Source organism: Eptatretus burgeri, chromosome 10, assembly GCF_056783735.1.
Source record: "Eptatretus burgeri isolate ZD-2024b chromosome 10, Ebu_testis_v1, whole genome shotgun sequence".
NCBI classification, from domain to species: domain Eukaryota; kingdom Metazoa; phylum Chordata; class Myxini; order Myxiniformes; family Myxinidae; genus Eptatretus; species Eptatretus burgeri.
In genome coordinates this window covers 68,125,949-68,148,903 of record NC_140970.1, presented here as the reverse complement: position 1 = coordinate 68,148,903, position 22,955 = coordinate 68,125,949, and the positions used below count along the sequence as shown (strand labels likewise).

Below are 22,955 nucleotides of genomic sequence, written 5' to 3'. Positions count from 1 at the left end.
GGTGAAGGGAAGCCAGCGTGAGGTGAGAGGAAGGGAAGTTCAGATGTGCGGTGGAGCGTTCATTACGATTCATACCATCTCATTAAAATGATTCTCCATCAAATAACAGTGAAGATGGAAACAAAATAACATGTGCAATCTATTTTCTATTGGTCATACTACAGAGTGGTGCAGAGCCGACTGACACATTTCAGACCGCTCTCATGTCCGAAGGGTGGGGTGACGACTTTTGGGGTTGTGGGACCATTTTTCTAAGACAATGCACTGCACCTGGTGGAGGCCACCTTCCTGACATTATCTCCCATAATTAATAAAATTGCAAGCTTTGAACATAAACCTCGTGTGTTTCAATTATCGCATATTCAAATGTGTTAGTCGGCTTTGCACCACCGTGTATAAATACCACCCAGAGACAAACACCGCCCAGACGCGTCCATAGAAAAACTCCCGTCCGGACACGTCCGGAGATGAACTCCCATCCGGACGTATTCGGAGACGAACTCCAGTCCGGACGTGTCTGGAGACGAACTCCCATTTGGACGCGTCTGGAGACAAACTCCCGTCCGGAGACAAACTCCCGTCCGGAGACAAACACTGCTCGGACACATCTGGAGACAAACACTGCTCGGACACATCTGGATAAAACTCTCGTCTGTAAATAAACACTATCCAGACATGTCCGGAGATGAATACCGTCCGGACATGGCTGGAGACAAACCCTGCCCAGACATGTCTGGAGAGAAACGCCACCTGGACATGTATGGGGATAACCACCTTCCAGACATAACCACCATCTAGATACACCGCAAGAGAGAGACAGAGAGAGAGAGAAAGGGGGGGTTGGAGAGAGAGAAGGGGGGTGGAGAGAGAGAATGGGGAGGGTGGAGAGAGAGAAAGAGAATGGGGGGGGGTAGAGAGAGAGAGAGAGAAAGAAGGGGTGGTGGAGAGAGAAGGGGGTGGAGAGAGAGAGAGAGAGAGAGAGAGAGAGAGAGAGAGAGAGAGAGAGAGAGAGAGAGAGAGAAGGGGAGGTGGAGAGAGAGAGAGAGAGAGAGAGAGAGAGAGAGAGAGAGAGAGAGAGAGAGAGAGAGAGAGAGAGAGAGAGAGAGAGAGAGAGAGAGAGAGAGAGAGAGAGAGAGAGAGAGAGAGAGAGAGAGAGAGAGAGAGAGAGAGAGAGAGAGAGAGAGAGAGAGAGAGAGAGAGAGAGAGAGAGAGAGAGAGAGAGAGAGAGAGAGAGAGAGAGAGAGAGAGAGAGAGAGAGAGAGAGAGAGAGAGAGAGAGAGAGAGAGAGAGAGAGAGAGAGAGAGAGAGAGAGAGAGAGAGAGAGAGAGAGAGAGAGAGAGAGAGAGAGAGAGAGAGAGAGAGAGAGAGAGAGAGAGAGAGAGAGAGAGAGAGAGAGAGAGAGAGAGAGAGAGAGAGAGAGAGAGAGAGAGAGAGAGAGAGAGAGAGAGAGAGAGAGAGAGAGAGAGAGAGAGAGAGAGAGAGAGAGAGAGAGAGAGAGAGAGAGAGAGAGAGAGAGAGAGAGAGAGAGAGAGAGAGAGAGAGAGAGAGAGAGAGAGAGAGAGAGAGAGAGAGAGAGAGAGAGAGAGAGAGAGAGAGAGAGAGAGAGAGAGAGAGAGAGAGAGAGAGAGAGAGAGAGAGAGAGAGAGAGAGAGAGAGAGAGAGAGAGAGAGAGAGAGAGAGAGAGAGAGAGAGAGAGAGAGAGAGAGAGAGAGAGAGAGAGAGAGAGAGAGAGAGAGAGAGAGAGAGAGAGAGAGAGAGAGAGAGAGAGAGAGAGAGAGAGAGAGAGAGAGAGAGAGAGAGAGAGAGAGAGAGAGAGAGAGAGAGAGAGAGAGAGAGAGAGAGAGAGAGACACACACGAAGAGGGTGCTGCACTGTATTGGGAGAGGGTAGAGGAAGGATGGGAAAAAGAGCGAGAGTGGTGGGGTCGTGGAGTTACCAGAGAAAATATGTTATGATTTGTGAACAACACACAGACACACACACACACACACACACACACACACACACACACACACACACACACACACACACACACACACACATTAGTGCTTGGCCTCGGCGGCCCGCATTCCCCACTCAAGCCCCTTCAAGGACACGAACTCCACACGTACTGTTGTCGCTAACCAACTCAACCTTTGTGAGGTGCCACACCACGGAGCATCCCTTCCCCCGAAACTCACATGTACCGAGAACTGCGACCTCAACTCCCTCCCTTCCGAACTGCGAAAGGTCCCCTTTTCTTTTAATGGGGTTTATTTTGTCTGAGTGTGTGTCTGAGTGTGTGGCGCCTGTCCGTTAAATAAATTGTACAAGATTTTTGATCATTTTAATTGTTGCTTGTATTAATCTCGCGTAAGTCTGCACTGTTTCCGCTTTTACAAGTTGCTGTAAAAATTGTCGCACTTCATCTCTCTCTTCTTTCCCTGCATAACACACCAATAAACTTGTTCCTGTACCACATGTTTTTCCTCACTTAGTGTAAATAAATTATTGTAGAAATGTTCCCAGTTCGTTTTTGTCTTTTCCTTCATTGGTCCAGCATGGTTCGGATCTGAGTTTAGCCGGTTCTTTATCCCCGATAATCCATTCATTCTAGCCGGTACGTCATTGGCAGATCCGCTCGGCTGCATCTGATCCGGAGTTGGTAGCTGGTCGTTGGTACTCTACCGTAGTTGGTAGAGTGATCCGGTTCGGGCAAGGCGTACCGAGGGCGTGGTTCCCCGGAGGTCGAAACTGCGTGGTTAATTAGATAAACTGATTACACCTGACAGGAGGACCCTACGCCACGCAGTTGAGTATATTGGCGTCCACGGTCGGTTAAGCGACCCGCCGCGTCACAGAATTATCCGTGAGTGACGGCCTACAATTCCGGGGAGTCTGGTGGGAGTCGACGTAACTTCCCCCACCTAGCGGTCGTTCTCTCCACCAGACCCCGGCCCGCAACAATATGTACAAAGTGGATCACGTCTTGTCATTATTTACAGAATACACACACCAAAGACACCATTCCAAATGCAAAGTTTGCTCATTGCAAAATTTTATTGTTTCAACGGATTAATTACTCAGAAATTATACATGTGATTTAAGATTATTTCTCATGTTCAAACACTGCGAAAAATTCCAAAGAATGCCACTCACCAAAAGTGGCTGCTGTTTTGACAGGTCTTGCAGCAAAGTCACCTTTCTGGGTTGCTGCCTGTTTCCTCTCTGCATTTTCATTAAAGTGAAGATTCGCAAGATGCAATCTGCAAGAATACATCAACAAATTAATGTTGACAGCTCTAATGTCCAATGTAGAATTACAGGCAAGTGAAAATATTAAATATGCAAATCCAGTTGTGTAAAAAAGAATCTAAATAAAAGCTAAAAACATCAGGGTCTCAACTGACCTGTGTGTCATTCCAAGACGTGAGAAAGATGTGTGCTTTCGCGCAAAAAGCAGCAAAAAACTGTGGAAATCCTCCAGAGATGAGGTTTGATGCTTTGGGGAGAGCTTCCTGACATATTTCAAGATGGTATTCATATCAGAAGAACCTGAGCAGGCTTTTCTGATGTCATAGTACCTGAATAATAAGATGGTAACAATAAGTATGCACACATACATACTGTTCGGCTGTGGAAATTCGCAATACACCATAAAGGGTCCTCAGGTGAGATATATCAATAAGTTCATGTGTAGTTAGCCCACACCTGTTGTTTAGAGGGAATATGTGTGATTCATCCGGGCTGCGACGCTTTGAGTGAGCCATTTTTCTTTCTCTGTCGTTATTTGGACCATTAAGCCGCCAACAACTCAAACACCACCACCTTCGCCTCTTTACTTGTCCGGAGCGCCATCCCGCAAACATCGCTTCACCACCATTCCCAAACAACGCCCGCCGACCACCAAACCACCACAGCAAATCCCCCACCACCTTTGCCTTTCTCCTTCCACAACCATCGACCCCACCACCAGTCAACACCGAACATCGTACTGTCCAAAGCCGTTCGGTGATTGCTGCCGAACGCAGCAAGCCGCGAGTGCAATGGATGCCTTTACGGGAGAGAAATTCGGATCAGGGGAGGTTCACGCCTCTTTTCCTCCGTCCAATGGGCGAGCGTCGGGCGGTGTGGCCCCGCCTCCAAGCGCGTTGGATGTGAATTCCTCTCAGGAAGGAATTCGGATCAAAAGAGGCTCACGCCCCTTTTTGCCACACCAATGGCTGAACAGAGGGTGGCGTGGCCCCGCCTCCAATCGCGTTTTTATCCTAAAATCTGCATACAGGCTCCTCCCCCGGTCTATAAAAGATGCGAGTCTGTGTGGAACTCATTGTTGTAGTGTGGGGGTCGCTCGTCTCATCGTTGGTGTCGTCTCGTTGCTGGAATCGAGCCACCTTCGCTTTCACAAGCAACCAAGCCAACCAGCCATTCCCCTCGCTCGACCCTGAGCATCAACAATTCCCCCCCCCCCCCATCCGCGCTGAGATAGTGCCGGTGGCCCCGTTCATTCCCCACCCAAACCGTGGTGCCGACCAAACTGTGCTTGCGTGGAGCACGCCGGAGAGGGCTCACCAACCACGCCAGGGGCACGGAGTCGGGGCGCAGCTGCGCGGATATTGCGGCTTGCCCGCCATCGCGTCACGAGGATGCGGGTAAGACCTTTTCGGTCTCGTGGACCTAGCCGCTCCTCCAGGTTCCGCGCACATTTGGTCCACGGACCTCGCGTACCTCCCTGCCTATGGGGAGGTCTTTCCTGTTTATTTTGAATGAATGATGTGGCGCCGAGTCCCGACAAGTATAATTGTTTAAGTGTTGTAAATAATTATAGTCGGTAGTAGTGCTTTTGCTTTTGTTGCATTTTCCTTTTGCTGCACATTGCATTACTGCCTTACGTGCGTGTGTTGTGTGTGTGTGTGAAATAAAAGTGCTTGCTTGTCAAACTGTTTCCCGTTTCGCTTCGTCCTTTCCTTTGTTGAAAGTTCCATCCTGCATCACGTAAGGGATTGATAGTGGGTTTAAAACACCCGGTAAATAATCTGAACCGTCGAGGTCGACGATAACTCCGCTCGGTTATCCCTGCAGCACGGAACGAGCCGCTTAAGCGGTTCGTGTCCGAAGTCGACCTGCGGCGAGGTACGATCGCCCGGTCGACCACTCGCGCAGGTACTTAGGTAGGTCGAATTTGGCGAGCAACCCTATCCTGTGCGGGTGGGCAATTGGCACGATCGTGGTGAGGTTAAACCCCCACCCGTGACTGGCTCCTGGCGCTAGTTCCAGGAGGGTCACGACTGACTTGTCCGTTCCGGTGGGCGACGCGTCGCGATTCGAGTTACGTGGCTGATTGCACGCCGGGCGGGCGAAATTCGTAAGAATACATTGAGACATATGTAGACATTAATTATTATCCTGCTCTATCCAAGCTTTGTCTCTGTTGTCATTTTCGTCCAGAGGAACGTGGTTGCAAGCTGTGTCGAGGCTGCTTGAGTGGCCCTCATGTAAGTTGTGCATGTGAGGAACGATGGACCTCCACTTGGCTTCCATCAGCTCTGGGTTGCCGTCTGGTGTGCTGGCAGCCTCCCAGTACAGATGGTTTACTATGGACTTCTGCCATAGTCCAATGTCTTCACAGTCTTGGTGCTGTGATAAACGTCACCATCCATATATGGGCACGCGGCTGTTTTTTTTCAACAGACTCGAGAAATAACAACTTCGGAGTTAAATTTCATTAATTTTCCCAATAGTTAGGCAACCACAATAGTGTTACGGTTGTGGAAATTCACAGGACACCATATAGGCCATCAGCCGAAAGCTGTATCGTGCAGTTTCGTTCCACTCATGGGGGGGGGGGGGGTAGACAAAACCTTGATGATATGATAGTATATATCCAAATACATAAGTATCCAAAAGTTCTCCACTCAAATAGCTGCAGTTATTGTGTATTTTCATCTTGAAAATCGATGCATTCCCCACGCTCTCTCATTTGAATTTTCTCCACTCGGATCACGTGTAGGCCACGTGACGCCTCGACAGCCAATAGATGGGCAGACATCGTATGAAATTACGTCACTGTCATGTGACCAGCGAAGTTGTCCAAGATGGCAGCTTCCTGCAGGGAGGAAATCACCGGCAGCTGATCGGTGATTTTTTGATGAATATGGCGTGAGGACGCTCCCCCGTGTATTATTCACCAGGACAATGGAGCGAACGAAGAAGTCAAACGTTTTATGTCTGTAAGATGGGATAAATGGAGAGAAAGTGTCAACAAATGGCTCGTCTTAGACGGTCACGAACGATGTTTAGCCGAGAGTGCCGGCGCGGGAGGACGAACTTCGATCATGGGCCGATTGTACCCGGAGTGCGGTGTGAAAATCTCAAGCTACCTCCCGGGGGGGAGGGGGTAGCTTGAAATCGATTTCAGCCTACCCCCTACGATTTCAGATTACCCTCCTCAAAACATTTATTTATGTTGTTTATTCAAAAAAAATATTAATTTAATTGATATTGAAAACTAATTAGGGAAGAGCCATTGACCACGTGACCGCCTTTAAAGAGTTTGCAATGAATTTTGATTTTATTATGAATGATTTTATTTTAATATTGTGATTAATTGAAATCAGTATTTCTCATACAGTTATAGTTTTTGCCACATTTTTATGAAATCTTTCTTCGATATCATAGTTGATCCAAATAGACAAACTCGTTTATCTTTTCAACCAACTCAGACTATATTTACAATTATGGTAGCAACGCAATAAAATCAATGTATAAGAAAGGCAATGAAAACAGCTTATTTTTAATTCACAATCTCGTTGTGGTGGTGGTGGTCGTATGGCAGCGAAGCTGCAGGGGTAGCGATCATTTCTTGAAGTGCGACTGTGTCGCTGATGCAGTGCCCCTCTACCAGTACACACACTGGAACTGGCACTCATTTCGCCGACATTGAAAGGATGACAGGCTGAGTGCGCAGCCTGGTGTTGGCTCAGTGGTTCGGGTGGAGACTTGGCATCCTCGGGTCCTGAAGTGGTAAGGGTGGCGACGTGGGATCCGAGGGTCCTGAAGTGGTTAGGGTGGCGACTTGGGATCCGAGGGGCCTGAAGTGGTTAGGATACTCGGATCCCAAGTCGCCACCCTAACCACTTCAGGACCCGAGGATCCCAATTCGCCACCCTAACCACTTCAGGAGTCGAGGTCCCAATTCGCCTCCCCAACCACTTCAGGACCAGAGGATCCCAAATCACCACCCTAACCACTTCAGGACCCGAGGATCCCAAGTCGCCACCCTAACCACTTCAGGACCCGAGGATCCCAAGTCGCCACCCGAACCACTTCAGGACCCGAGGATCCCAAGTCGCCACCCGAACCACTTCAGGACCCGAGGATCCCAAGTCGCCACCCGAACCACTTCAGGACCCGAGGATCCCAAGTCGCCACCCGAACCACTTCAGGACCCGAGGATCCCAAGTCGCCACCCGAACCACTTCAGGACCCGAGGATCCCAAGTCGCCACCCTAACCACTTCAGGACCCGAGGATCCCAAGTCGCCACGTTAACCACTTCAGGACCCGAGGATCCCAAGTCGCCACCCTAACCACTTCAGGACCCGAGGATCCCAAGTCGCCACCCGAACCACTTCAGAACCCGAGGATCCCAAGTCGCCACCCGAACCACTTCAGGACCCGAGGATCCCAATTCGCCACCCTAACCACTTCAGGAGTCGAGGTCCCAATTCGCCTCCCTAACCACTTCAGGACCCGAGGATCCTAAGTCGCCACCCTAACCACTTCAGGACTCGAGGATCCCAAGTCGCCACCCTAACCACTTCAGGACCCGAGGATCCCAAGTCGCCACCCGAACCACTTCAGGACCCGAGGATCCCAATTCACCACCCAAACCACTTCAGGAGTCAAGATCCCAATTCGCCTCCCTAACCACTTCAGGACCCGAGGATCCCAAGTCGCCACCCTAACCACTTCAGGACTCTAGCATCCCAAGTCACCACCCTACCCACTTCAGGACCCTCGGATCACAAGTCGCCACCCTAACCACTTCAGGACCCGAGGATCCCAAGTCGCCACCCTAACCACTTCAGGACCCAAGGATCCCAAGTCGCCACCCGAACCACTTCAGGACCCGAGGATCCCAAGTCGCCACCCTAACCACTTCAGGACCCGAGGATCCCAAGTCGCCACCCGAACCACTTCAGAACTCGAGGTCCCAATTCGCCACCCGAACCACTTCAGGACCCGAGGATCCCAAGTCCCCACCCTAATCACTTCAGGACCCGAGGATCCCAAGTCGCCACCCTAACCACTTCAGGACCCGAGGATCCCAAGTCGCCACCCTAAACACTTCAGGACCCAAGGATCCCAAGTCGCCACCCTAACCACTTCAGGACCCGAGGATCCCAAGTCGCCACCCTAACCACTTCAGGAGCCGAGGATCCCAAGTCGCCACCCGAACCACTTCAGGACCCGAGGATCCCAAGTCGCCACCCGAACCACTTCAGGACCCAAGGATCCCAAGTCGCCACCCTAACCACTTCAGGACCCGAGGATCCCAAGTCGCCACCCTAACCACTTCAGGACCTGAGGATCCCAAGTCGCCACCCTAACCACTTCAGGACCCGAGGATCCCAGGTCGCCACCCTAACCACTTCAGGACCCGAGGATCCCAAGTCGCCACCCTAACCACTTCAGGACCTGAGGATCCCAAGTCGCCACCCAAACCATTTCAGGACTCGAGGATCCCAAGTCGCCACCCTAACCACTTCAGGACCTGAGGATCCCAAGTCGCCACCCTAACCACTTCAGGACCTGAGGATCCCAAGTGGCCACCCTAACCACCTCAGGACTTGAGGATCCCCAGGTCACCACCCTAACCACTTCAGGAACCGAGGATCCCAAGTCGCCACCCTAACCACTTCAGGACCCGAGGATCCCAAGTCGCCACCCTAACCACTTCCGGACCCGAGGATCCCAAGTCGCCACCCTAACCACTTCAGGACTCGAGGATCCCAAGTCGCCACCCTAACCACTTCAGGACTCGTGGATTCCAAGTCGCCACCCTAACCACTTCAGGACTCGAGGATCCCAAGTCGCCACCCTAACCACTTCAGGACTCGAGGATCCCAAGTCGCCACCGTAACCACTTCAGGACCAGAGGATCCCAAGTCGCCACCCTAACCACATCAGGACTTGAGGATCCCAAGTCGCCACCCTTACCACTTTAGCACCCGAGGATCCCAAGTCGCCACCCTCACCACTTCAGGACTCAAGGATCCCAAGTCGCCACCCTAACCACTTCAGGACCCGAGGATCCCAAGTCGCCACCCCAACCACTTCAGGACCCGAGGATCCCAAGTCGCCACCCTAACCACTTCAGGACCCGAGGATCCCAAGTCGCCACCCTAACCACTTCAGGACCCTCGGATCCCAAGTCACCACCCAAACCACTTCAGGACCCTCGGATCCCAAGTCGCCACCCTAACCACTTCAGGACCCTAGGATCCCAAGTCGCCACCCTAACCACTTCAGGACCCTCGGATCCCAAGTCACCACCCTTACCACTTCAGGACTCGAGGATCCCAAGTCGCCACCCAAACCACTTCAAGACTTGAGGATCCCAAGTCGCCACCCAAACCACTTCAGGACCCTCGGATCCCAAGTCACCACCCTAACCACTTCAGGACCCTAGGATCCCATGTCGCCACCCTAACCACTTCAGGACTCGAGGATCCCAAGTCGTCACCCTGACCACTTCAGCACTCGAGGATCCCAAGTCGCCATCCTAACCACTTCAGGACCCTCGGATCCCAAGTCGCTACCCCAACCACTGCAGGACCCTCGGATCCCAAGTTGCCACCCTTACCACTTGAGGACCCGAGGATCCCAAGTTGCCACCCTAACCACTTCAGGACCCGAGGATCCCAAGTCACCACCCGAACCACTTCAGGACCCGAGGATCCCAAGTCGCCACCCTAACCACTTCAGGACCCGAGGATCCCAAGTCTCCACGTTAACCACTTCAGGACCCGAGGATCCCAAGTCTCCACCCTAACCACTTCAGGACCCGAGGATCCCAAGTCGCCACCCGAACCACTTCAGCACCCGAGGATCCCAATTCGCCACCCTAACCACTTCAGGAGTCGAGGTCCCAATTCGCCTCCCTAACCACTTCAGGACCCGAGGATCCTAAGTCGCCACCCTAACCACTTCAGGACTCGAGGATCCCAAGTCGCCACCCTAACCACTTCAGGACCCGAGGATCCCAAGTCACCACCCTAACCACTTCAGGACCCGAGGATCCCAAGTCTCCACCCTAACCACTTCAGGACTCTAGCATCCCAAGTCACCACCCTACCCACTTCAGGACCCTCGGATCACAAGTCGCCACCCTAACCACTTCAGGACCCGAGGATCCCAAGTCGCCACCCGAACCACTTCAGGACCCGAGGATCCCAAGTCGCCACCCGAACCACTTCAGGACCCGAGGATCCCAAGTCGCCACCCGAACCACTTCAGAACTCGAGGTCCCAATTCGCCACCCGAACCACTTCAGGACCCGAGGATCCCAAGTCCCCACCCTAACCACTTCAGGACCCGAGGATCCCAAGTCCCCACCCTAAACACTTCAGGACCCGAGGATCCCAAGTCGCCACCCTAAACACTTCAGGACCCAAGGATCCCAAGTCGCCACCCTAACCACTTCAGGACCCGAGGATCCCAAGTTGCCACCCTAACCACTTCAGGAGCCGAGGATCCCAAGTCGCCACCCGAACCACTTCAGGACCCGAGGATCCCAAGTCGCCACCCTAACCACTTCAGGACCTGAGGATCCCAAGTCGCCACCCCAACCACTTCAGGACCCGAGGATCCCAAGTCGCCACCCTAACCACTTCAGGACCCGAGGATCCCAAGTCGCCACCCTAACCACTTCAGGACCCGAGGATCCCAAGTCGCCACCCGAACCACTTCAGGACCTGAGGATCCCAAGTCGCCACCCTAACCACTTCAGGACTCGAGCATCCCAAGTCACCACCCTAACCACTTCAGGACCCTCGGGTCCCAAGTCGCCACCCTAACCACTTCAGGACTCGAGCATCCCAAGTCGCCACCCTAACCACTTCAGGACCCTCGGGTCCCAAGTCTCCACCCTAACCACTTCAGGACCCGAGGATCCCAAGTCGCCACCCTAACCACTTCAGGAGTCGAGGATCCCAAGTCGCCACCCCAACCACTTCAGGACCCGAGGATCCCAAGTCCCCACCCTAACCACTTCAGGACCGGATGATCCCAATTCGCCACCCTAACCACTTCAGGAGTCAAGGATCCCAAGTCGCCACCCCAACCACTTCAGGACTCCAGGATCCCAAGTCTCCACCCTAACCACTTCAGGACCCCAGGATCCCAAGTCGCCACCCTAACCACTTCAGGACTCGAGGATCCCAAGTCGCCACCCTAACCACTTCAGGACTCGAGGATCCCAAGTCGCCACCCTGACCACTTCAGGACTCTAGGATCCCAAGTCTCCACCCTTACCACTTTAGGACCCGAGGATCCCAAGTCACCACCCGAACCACTTCAGGACCCGAGGATCCCAAGTCGCCACCCTAACCACTTCAGGAGTCGAGGATCCCAAGTCGCCACCCTAACCACTTCAGGACCCCAGGATCCCAAGTCGCCACCCTAACCACTTCAGGACCCGAGGATCCCAAGTCGCCACCCGACCCACTTCAGGACCCGAGGATCCCAAGTCACCACCCTAACAACTTCAGGACCCGAGGATCCCAAGTCTCCACCCTAACCACTTCAGGACCCGAGGATCCCAAGTCGCCACCCTTACAACTTCAGGACCCGAAGATCCCAAGTCGCTCCCCTAACCACTTCAGGACTCTCGGATCCCAAGTCGCCACGCTAACCACTTCAGGACCCGAGGATCCCAAGTCGCCACCCGAACCACTTCAGAACTTGAGGTCCCAAGTCGCCACCCGAACCACTTCAGAACTTGAGGTCCCAAGTCGCCACCCTAACCACTTCAGGACCCGAGGATCCCAAGTCGCCACCCTCACCACTTCAGGACCTGAGGATCCCAAGTCCCCACCCGAACCACTTCAGGACCCGAGGATCCCAAGTCGCCACCCTTACCACTTCAGGACCCGAGGATCCCAAGTCTCCACCCTAACCACTTCAGGACCTGAGGATCCCAAGTCGCCACCCAAACCATTTCAGGACTCGAGGATCCCAAGTCGCCACCCTAACCACTTCAGGACCCGAGGATCCCAAGTCGCCACCCTAACCACTTCAGGACCCGAGGATCCCAAGTCGCCACCCTAACCACTTCAGGACCCGAGGATCCCAAGTCGCCACCCAAACCATTTCAGGTCTCGAGGATCCCAAGTCACCACCTTAACAACTTCAGGACCCGAGGATCCCAAGTCGCCACCCTAACCACTTCAGGACCCGAGGATCCCAAGTCGCCACCCTAACCACTTCAGGACTCGAGGATCCTAAGTCGTTACCCTAACCACTGCAGGACCCTCGGATCCGAAGTTGCCACCCTCACCACTTCAGGACCCGAGGATCCCAAGTCACCACCCGAACCACTTCAGGACTCGAGGACCCTAAGTCGCCACCCGAACCACTTCAGAACCCGAGGATCCCAAGTCGCCACCCGAACCACTTCAGGACCTGAGGATCCCAAGTCGCCACCCTAACCACTTCAGGACTCGAGCATCCCAAGTCACCACCCTAACCACTTCAGGACCCTCGGGTCCCAAGTCGCCACCCTAACCACTTCAGGACTCGAGCATCCCAAGTCGCCACCCTAACCACTTCAGGACCCTCGGGTCCCAAGTCTCCACCCTAACCACTTCAGGACCCTCGGATCCCAAGTCACCACCCTAACCACTTCAGGACCCTAGGATCCCAAGTCGCCACCCTAACCACTTCAGGACTCGAGGATCCCAAGTCGTCACCCTGACCACTTCAGCACTCGAGGATCCCAAGTCGCCATCCTAACCACTTCAGGACCCTCGGATCCCAAGTCGCTACCCCAACCACTGCAGGACCCTCGGATCCCAAGTTGCCACCCTTACCACTTGAGGACCCTCGGATCCCAAGTTGCCACCCTAACCACTTCAGGACCCGAGGATCCCAAGTCACCACCCGAACTGCTTCAGGACTCGAGGATCCTAAGTCGCCACGCTAACCACTTCAGGACCCGAGGATCCCAAGTCGCCACCCGAACCACTTCAGAACTTGAGGTCCCAAGTCGCCACCCGAACCACTTCAGAACTTGAGGTCCCAAGTCGCCACCCTCACCACTTCAGGACCTGAGGATCCAAAGTCCCCACCCTAACCACTTCAGGACCCGAGGATCCCAAGTCGCCACCCTAACCACTTCAGGACCCGAGGATCCCAAGTCGCCACCCTAACCACTTCAGGACCTGAGGATCCCAAGTCGCCACCCAAACCATTTCAGGACTCGAGGATCCCAAGTCGCCACCCTATCTACTTCAGGACCCGAGGATCCCAAGTCGCCACCCTATCCACTTCAGGACCCGAGGATCCCAAGTCGCCACCCTAACCACTTCAGGACCCGAGGATCCCAAGTCGCCACCCGAACCACTTCAGGACTCGAGGATCCTAAGTCGTTACCCTAACCACTGCAGGACCCTCGGATCCCAAGTTGCCACCCTCACCACTTCAGGACCCGAGGATCCCAAGTCACCACCCGAACCACTTCAGGACTCGAGGACCCTAAGTCGCCACCCGAACCACTTCAGGACCCGAGGATCCCAAGTCCCCACCCTAACCACTTCAGGACCTAAGGATCCCAAGTCGCCACCCTAACCACTTCAGGACTCGAGGATCCCAAGTCGCCACCCTAATCACTTCAGGACCCGAGGATCCCAAGTCGCCACCCTAACCACTTCAGGACCCGAGGATCCCAAGTCGCCACCCTAAACACTTCAGGACCCAAGGATCCCAAGTCGCCACCCTAACCACTTCAGGACCCGAGGATCCCAAGTCGCCACCCTAACCACTTCAGGAGCCGAGGATCCCAAGTCGCCACCCGAACCACTTCAGGACCCGAGGATCCCAAGTCGCCACCCGAACCACTTCAGGACCCGAGGATCCCAAGTCGCCACCCTAACCACTTCAGGACCCGAGGATCCCAAGTCGCCACCCTAACCACTTCAGGACCTGAGGATCCCAAGTCGCCACCCTAACCACTTCAGGACCCGAGGATCCCAGGTCGCCACCCTAACCACTTCAGGACCCGAGGATCCCAAGTCGCCACCCTAACCACTTCAGGACCTGAGGATCCCAAGTCGCCACCCAAACCATTTCAGGACTCGAGGATCCCAAGTCGCCACCCTAACCACTTCAGGACCTGAGGATCCCAAGTCGCCACCCTAACCACTTCAGGACCTGAGGATCCCAAGTGGCCACCCTAACCACCTCAGGACTTGAGGATCCCCAGGTCACCATCCGAACCACTTCAGGAACCGAGGATCCCAAGTCGCCACCCTAACCACTTCAGGACCCGAGGATCCCAAGTCGCCACCCTAACCACTTCAGGACCCGAGGATCCCAAGTCGCCACCCTAACCACTTCAGGACTCGAGGATCCCAAGTCGCCACCCTAACCACTTCAGGACTCGTGGATTCCAAGTCGCCACCCTAACCACTTCAGGACTCGAGGATCCCAAGTCGCCACCCTAACCACTTCAGGACTCGAGGATCCCAAGTCGCCACCGTAACCACTTCAGGACCAGAGGATCCCAAGTCGCCACCCTAACCACTTCAGGACTTGAGGATCCCAAGTCGCCACCCTTACCACTTTAGCACCCGAGGATCCCAAGTCGCCACCCTCACCACTTCAGGACTCAAGGATCCCAAGTCGCCACCCTAACCACTTCAGGACCCGAGGATCCCAAGTCGCCACCCTAACCACTTCAGGACCCGAGGATCCCAAGTCGCCACCCTAACCACTTCAGGACCCGAGGATCCCAAGTCGCCACCCTAACCACTTCAGGACCCTCGGATCCCAAGTCACCACCCAAACCACTTCAGGACCCTCGGATCCCAAGTCGCCACCCTAACCACTTCAGGACCCTGGGATCCCAAGTCGCCACCCTAACCACTTCAGGACCCGAGGATCCCAAGTCACCACCCTTACCACTTTAGGACTCGAGGATCCCAAGTCGCCACCCAAACCACTTCAAGACTTGAGGATCCAAAGTCGCCACCCAAACCACTTCAGGACCCTCGGATCCCAAGTCACCACCCTAACCACTTCAGGAACCTAGGATCCCAAGTCGCCACCCTAACCACTTCAGGACTCGAGGATCCCAAGTCGTCACCCTGACCACTTCAGCACTCGAGGATCCCAAGTCGCCATCCTAACCACTTCAGGACCCTCGGATCCCAAGTCGCTACCCCAACCACTGCAGGACCCTCGGATCCCAAGTTGCCACCCTTACCACTTGAGGACCCGAGGATCCCAAGTTGCCACCCTAACCACTTCAGGACCCGAGGATCCCAAGTCACCACCCGAACCACTTCAGGACCCGAGGATCCCAAGTCGCCACCCTAACCACTTCAGGACCCGAGGATCCCAAGTCTCCACGTTAACCACTTCAGGACCCGAGGATCCCAAGTCTCCACCCTAACCACTTCAGGACCCGAGGATCCCAAGTCGCCACCCGAACCACTTCAGGACCCGAGGATCCCAATTCGCCACCCTCACCACTTCAGGAGTCGAGGTCCCAATTCGCCTCCCTAACCACTTCAGGACCCGAGGATCCTAAGTCGCCACCCTAACCACTTCAGGACTCGAGGATCCCAAGTCGCCACCCTAACCACTTCAGGACCCGAGGATCCCAAGTCGCCACCCTAACCACTTCAGGACCCGAGGATCCCAAGTCTCCACCCGAACCACTTCAGGACTCTAGCATCCCAAGTCACCACCCTACCCACTTCAGGACCCTCGGATCACAAGTCGCCACCCTAACCACTTCAGGACCCGAGGATCCCAAGTCGCCACCCTAACCACTTCAGGACCCGAGGATCCCAAGTCGCCACCCTAACCACTTCAGGACCCGAGGATCCCAAGTCGCCACCCTAACCACTTCAGGACCCGAGGATCCCAAGTCGCCACCCGAACCACTTCAGAACTCGAGGTCCCAATTCGCCACCCGAACCACTTCAGGACCCGAGGATCCCAAGTCCCCACCCTAACCACTTCAGGACCTAAGGATCCCAAGTCGCCACCCTAACCACTTCAGGACTCGAGGATCCCAAGTCGCCACCCTAACCACTTCAGGACCCGAGGATCCCAAGTCGCCACCCTAAACACTTCAGGACCCGAGGATCCCAAGTCGCCACCCTAAACACTTCAGGACCCAAGGATCCCAAGTCGCCACCCTAACCACTTCAGGACCCGAGGATCCCAAGTTGCCACCCTAACCACTTCAGGAGCCGAGGATCCCAAGTCCCCACCCGAACCACTTCAGAACCCGAGGATCCCAAGTCCCCACCCGAACCACTTCAGGACCTGAGGATCCCAAGTCCCCACCCTAACCACTTCAGGACTCGAGCATCCCAAGTCACCACCCGAACCACTTCAGGACCCTCGGGTCCCAAGTCGCCACCCGAACCACTTCAGGACTCGAGCATCCCAAGTCGCCACCCTAACCACTTCAGGACCATCGGGTCCCAAGTCGCCACCCTAACCACTTCAGGACCCGAGGATCCCAAGTCGCCACCCTAACCACTTCAGGAGTCGAGGATCCCAAGTCGCCACCCCAACCACTTCAGGACCCGAGGATCCCAAGTCCCCACCCTCACCACTTCAGGACCCGATGATCCCAATTCGCCACCTTAACCACTTCAGGAGTCAAGGATCCCAAGTCTCCACCCTAACCACTTCAGGACCCCAGGATCCCAAGTCGCCACCCTAACCACTTCAGGACTCGAGGATCCCAAGTCGCCACCCTAACCACTTCAGGACCTGAGGACCCCAAGTCGCCACCGTAACCACTTCAGGACCCGAGAATACCAAGTCGCCACCCTAACCACTTCAGGACCTGAGGATCCCAAGTCACCACCCCAACCACTTCAGGACTCGAGGATCCCAAGTCGCCACCCTGACCACTTCAGGACTCGAGGATCCCAAGTCTCCACCCTTACCACTTTAGGACCCGAGGATCCCAAGTCGCCACCTGAACCACTTCAGGACCTGAGGATCCCAAGTCGCCACCCTAACCACTTCAGGACTCGAGCATCCCAAGTCACCACCCGAACCACTTCAGGACCCTCGGGTCCCAAGTCGCCACCCGAACCACTTCAGGACTCCAGCATCCCAAGTCGCCACCCTAACCACTTCAGGACCCTCGGGTCCCAAGTCGCCACCCTAACCACTTCAGGACCCGAGGATCCCAAGTCGCCACCCTAACCACTTCAGGAGTCGAGGATCCCAAGTCGCCACCCCAACCACTTCAGGACCCGAGGATCCCAAGTCCCCACCCTCACCACTTCAGGACCCGATGATCCCAATTCGCCACCTTAACCACTTCAGGAGTCAAGGATCCCAAGTCTCCACCCTAACCACTTCAGGACCCCAGGATCCCAAGTCTCCACCCTAACCACTTCAGGACTCGAGGATCCCAAGTCGCCACCCTAACCACTTCAGGACCTGAGGATCCCAAGTCGCCACCGTAACCACTTCAGGACCCGAGAATACCAAGTCGCCACCCTGACCACTTCAGGACTCGAGGATCCCAAGTCTCCACCCTTACCACTTTAGGACCCGAGGATCCCAAGTCGCCACCCTTACCACTTCAGGACCCGAGGATCCCAAGTCGCCACCCTAACCACTTCAGGAGTCGAGGATCCCAAGTCCCCACCCTAACCACTTCAGGACCCCAGGATCCCAAGTCTCCACCCTAACCACTTCAGGACCTGAGGATCCCAAGTCCCCACCCTAACCACTTCAGGACCCGAGGATCCCAAGTCTCCACCCTAACCACTTCAGGACCTGAGGATTCCCAAGTCCCCACCCTAACCACTTCAGGACTCGAGGATCCCAAGTCGCCACCCTTACCACTTTAGGACCCGAGGATCCCAAGTCTCCACCCTAACCACTTCAGGACCTGAGGATCCCAAGTCCCCACCCTAACCACTTCAGGACTCGAGGATCCCAAGTCGCCACCCTTACCACTTTAGGACCCGAGGATCCCAAGTCGCCACCCTAACCACTTCCAGGACCCGAGGATCCCAAGCCGCCACCCTAACCACTTCAGGACCCGAGGATCCCAAATCGCCACCCTAACCACTTCAGGACTCGAGGATCCCAAGTCGCCACCCTAACCACTTCAGGACCCTCGGATCCCAAGTCGCCACCCTAACCACTTCAGGACCCTCGGATCCCAAGTCACCACCATAACCACTTCAGGACTCGTGGATCCCAAGTCGCCACCCAAACCACTTCAGGACCCTCGGATCCCAAGTCACCACCCTAACCACTTCAGGACTTGTGGATCCCAAGTCGCCACCCTAACCACTTCAGGACTTGTGGATCCCAAGTCGCCACCCTAACCACTTCAGGACCCTCGGATCCCAAGTCGCCACCCTAACCACTTCAGGACCCTAGGATCCCAAGTCGCCACCCTAACCACTTCAGGACCCGAGGATCCCAAGTCGCCACCCTAACCAATTCAGGACTCGAGGATCCCAAGTCGCCACCCAAACCACTTCAGGACCCTTGGATCCCAAGTCACCACCCTAACCACTTCAGGACTCGTGGATCCCAAGTCGCCACCCTAACCACTTCAGGACCCGAGGATCCCAAGTCGCCACCCGACCCACTTCAGGACCCGAGGATCCCAAGTCACCACCCTAACAACTTCAGGACCCGAGGATCCCAAGTCTCCACCCTAACCACTTCAGGACCTGAGGATCCCAAGTCGCCACCGTAACCACTTCAGGACCCGAGAATACCAAGTCGCCACCCTGACCACTTCAGGACTCGAGGATCCCAAGTCTCCACCCTTACCACTTCAGGACCCGAGGATCCCAAGTCGCCACCCTAACCACTTCAGGAGTCGAGGATCCCAAGTCCCCACCCTAACCACTTCAGGACCCCAGGATCCCAAGTCTCCACCCTAACCACTTCAGGACCTGAGGATCCCAAGTCCCCACCCTAACCACTTCAGGACCCGAGGATCCCAAGTCTCCACCCTAACCACTTCAGGACCTGAGGATTCCCAAGTCCCCACCCTAACCACTTCAGGACTCGAGGATCCCAAGTCGCCACCCTTACCACTTTAGGACCCGAGGATCCCAAGTCTCCACCCTAACCACTTCAGGACCTGAGGATCCCAAGTCCCCACCCTAACCACTTCAGGACTCGAGGATCCCAAGTCGCCACCCTTACCACTTTAGGACCCGAGGATCCCAAGTCGCCACCCTAACCACTTCAGGACCCGAGGATCCCAAGCCGCCACCCTAACCACTTCAGGACCCGAGGATCCCAAATCGCCACCCTAACCACTTCAGGACTCGAGGATCCCAAGTCGCCACCCTAACCACTTCAGGACCCTCGGATCCCAAGTCGCCACCCTAACCACTTCAGGACCCTCGGATCCCAAGTCACCACCATAACCACTTCAGGACTCGTGGATCCCAAGTCGCCACCCAAACCACTTCAGGACCCTCGGATCCCAAGTCACCACCCTAACCACTTCAGGACTTGTGGATCCCAAGTCGCCACCCTAACCACTTCAGGACTTGTGGATCCCAAGTCGCCACCCTAACCACTTCAGGACCCTCGGATCCCAAGTCGCCACCCTAACCACTTCAGGACCCTAGGATCCCAAGTCGCCACCCTAACCACTTCAGGACCCGAGGATCCCAAGTCGCCACCCTAACCAATTCAGGACTCGAGGATCCCAAGTCGCCACCCAAACCACTTCAGGACCCTTGGATCCCAAGTCACCACCCTAACCACTTCAGGACTCGTGGATCCCAAGTCGCCACCCTAACCACTTCAGGACCCGAGGATCCCAAGTCGCCACCCGACCCACTTCAGGACCCGAGGATCCCAAGTCACCACCCTAACAACTTCAGGACCCGAGGATCCCAAGTCTCCACCCTAACCACTTCAGGACCCGAGGATCCCAAGTCGCCACCCTTACAACTTCAGGACCCGAAGATCCCAAGTCGCTACCCTAACCACTTCAGGACTCTCGGATCCCAAGTCGCCACCCTAACCACTTCAGGACCCGAGGATCCCAAGTCGCCACCCTAACCACTTCAGGACCCTCGGATCCCAAGTCGCCACCCTAACCACTTCAGGACCCTAGGATCCCAAGTCGCCACCCTAACCACTTCAGGACCCGAGGATCCCAAGTCGCCACCCGACCCACTTCAGGACCCGAGGATCCCAAGTCACCACCCTAACAACTTCAGGACCCGAGGATCCCAAGTCTCCACCCTAACCACTTCAGGACCCGAGGATCCCAAGTCGCCACCCTTACAACTTCAGGACCCGAAGATCCCAAGTCGCTACCCTAACCACTTCAGGACTCTTGGATCCCAAGTCGCCACCCTAACCACTTCAGGACCCGAGGATCCCAAGTCCCCACCCTAACTACTTCAGGACCCTCTGATCCCAAGTCACCACCCTAACCACTTCAGGACCCTCGGATCCCAAGTCACCACCCGAAGCACTTCAGGACTCGAGGATCCTAAGTCGCCACCCTAACCACTTCAGGACCCGAGGATCCCAAGTCGCCACCCGAACCACTTCAGAACTTGAGGTCCCAATTCCCCACCCTAACCACTTCAGGACCCGTTGATCCCAAGTCTCCACCCTAACCACTTCAGGACCTGAGGATCCCAAGTCCCCACCCTAACCACTTCAGGACTCGAGGATCCCAAGTCGCCACCCTTACCACTTTAGGACCCGAGGATCCCAAGTCGCCACCCTAACCACTTCAGGACCCGAGGATCCCAAGCAGCCACCCTAACCACTTCAGGACCCGAGGATCCCAAGTCGCCACCCTAACCACTTCAGGACTCGAGGATCCCAAGTCGCCACCCTAACCACTTCAGGACCCGAGGATCCCAAGTCGCCACCCTAACCAATTCAGGACCCGAGGATCCCAAGTCGCCACCCAAACCACTTCAGGACCCTCGGATCCCAAGTCACCACCCTAACCACTTCAGGACTCGTGGATCCCAAGTCGCCACCCTAACCACTTCAGGACTCGAGGATCCCAAGTCGCCACCCAAACCACTTCAGGACCCTCGGATCCCAAGTCACCACCCTAACCACTTCAGGACTTGTGGATCCCAAGTCGCCACCCTAACCACTTCAGGACCCGAGGATCCCAAGTCGCCACCCTAACCACTTCAGGACCCTCGGATCCCAAGTCGCCACCCTAACCACTTCAGGACCCTAGGATCCCAAGTCGCCACCCTAACCACTTCAGGACCCTCGGATCCCAAGTCGCCACCCTAACCAATTCAGGACTCGAGGATCCCAAGTCGCCACCCAAACCACTTCAGGACCCTTGGATCCCAAGTCACCACCCTAACCACTTCAGGACTCGTGGATCCCAAGTCTCCACCCTAACCACTTCAGGACCCGAAGATCCCAAGTCACTCCCCTAACCACTTCAGGACTCTCGGATCCCAAGTCGCCACCCTAACCACTTCAGGACCCGAGGATCCCAAGTCGCCACCCTAACCACTTCAGGACCCTCTGATCCCAAGTCGCCACCCTAACCACTTCAGGACCCGAGGATCCCAAGTCGCCACCCGAACCACTTCAGGACCCGAGGATCCCAAGTCGCCACCCGAACCACTTCAGAACTTGAGGTCCCAATTCCCCACCCTAACCACTTCAGGACCCGTTGATCCCAAGTCTCCACCCTAACCACTTCAGGAGCCGAGGATCCCAAGTCGCCACCCTCATCACTTCAGGGCCCGAGGATCCCAAGTTGCCACCCAAACCACTTCAGGACTCGAGGATCCCAAGTCGCCACCCAAACCACTTCAGGACTTGTGGATCCCAAGTCGCCACCCTAACCACTTCAGGACCCGAGGATCCCAAGTCGCCACCCTAACCACTTCAGGACCCTCGAATTCCAAGTCGCCACCCTAACCACTTCAGGACCCGAGGATCCCAAGTCGCCACCCGAACCACTTCAGGACCCGAGGATGCCAAGTCGCCACCCGAACCACTGAGCCAACAGCAGGCTGCGCACTCAGCCTGTCATCCTTCCAAGGTCGCAAAATGAGTGCCAGTTCCAGTGTGTGTACTGGTTGAGGGGCACTGCATCAGCAACACGGTCGCGCTTCAATTAATGTTTTAAAATTAAATTAATGTTTTAAAACTGTTTTCATTCCCTTTCTAATACATTGATTTTATTGCGTTGTTTCCATAATTGTAAGTATAGTCTGAGTTGGTTAAAAAGATAAACCAGTTTGTCTATTTGGATCAACTATATCGAAGAAGGATTTCATAAAAATGTGGCAAAAACTATAACTGTATGAGAAATACTGATTTCAATTAATAACAATATTAAAATAAAATCAAAATTAATTGCAAACTCTTTAAAGGATGTCACGTGGTCAATGGTTTTTCCCTAATTAGTTTTCAATATCAATTAAATTACTATTTTTTGTAAATAAAGATTCATAAATAAATGTTTTGAGGGGGATAATCTGAAATCGTAGGGGGTAACTTGAAATCGATTTCAGATTACCGGGAGGTAACTTGAAAGGGGGGGGGGGAAGCTTGAAATTTTCACACCGCACTCCGGGTACAATCGGCCCATGATCGAAGTTCGTCCTCCCGCGCCGGCACTCTCGGCTAAACATTGTTCGTGACCGTCGAAGACGAGCCATTTGTTGAGACTTTCTCTCCATTTATCCCATCTTACAGACATAAAACGTTTGACTTCAT

General features: G+C 54.9%; 1 long non-coding RNA gene across 3 annotated transcripts in view; it reads right to left on the bottom strand.

The window, feature by feature from the left end:
• Positions 1 to 22,955, bottom strand: part of LOC147018775 (uncharacterized) — a 30,128-nt gene that overhangs the window by 4,120 nt on the left and 3,053 nt on the right. For 2 of the 3 annotated variants that reach the window (XR_015062514.1, XR_015062513.1), the window contains 2 exons: positions 3,390 to 3,563; positions 3,139 to 3,245 (listed from right to left, as the gene is read on the bottom strand). This is a non-coding gene — a long non-coding RNA (uncharacterized LOC147018775). Of the gene's footprint in view, positions 1 to 3,138; positions 3,246 to 3,389; positions 3,564 to 3,690; positions 6,785 to 22,955 lie in introns of those variants that run through there. The other variant, XR_015062515.1, reaches the window with a different exon arrangement.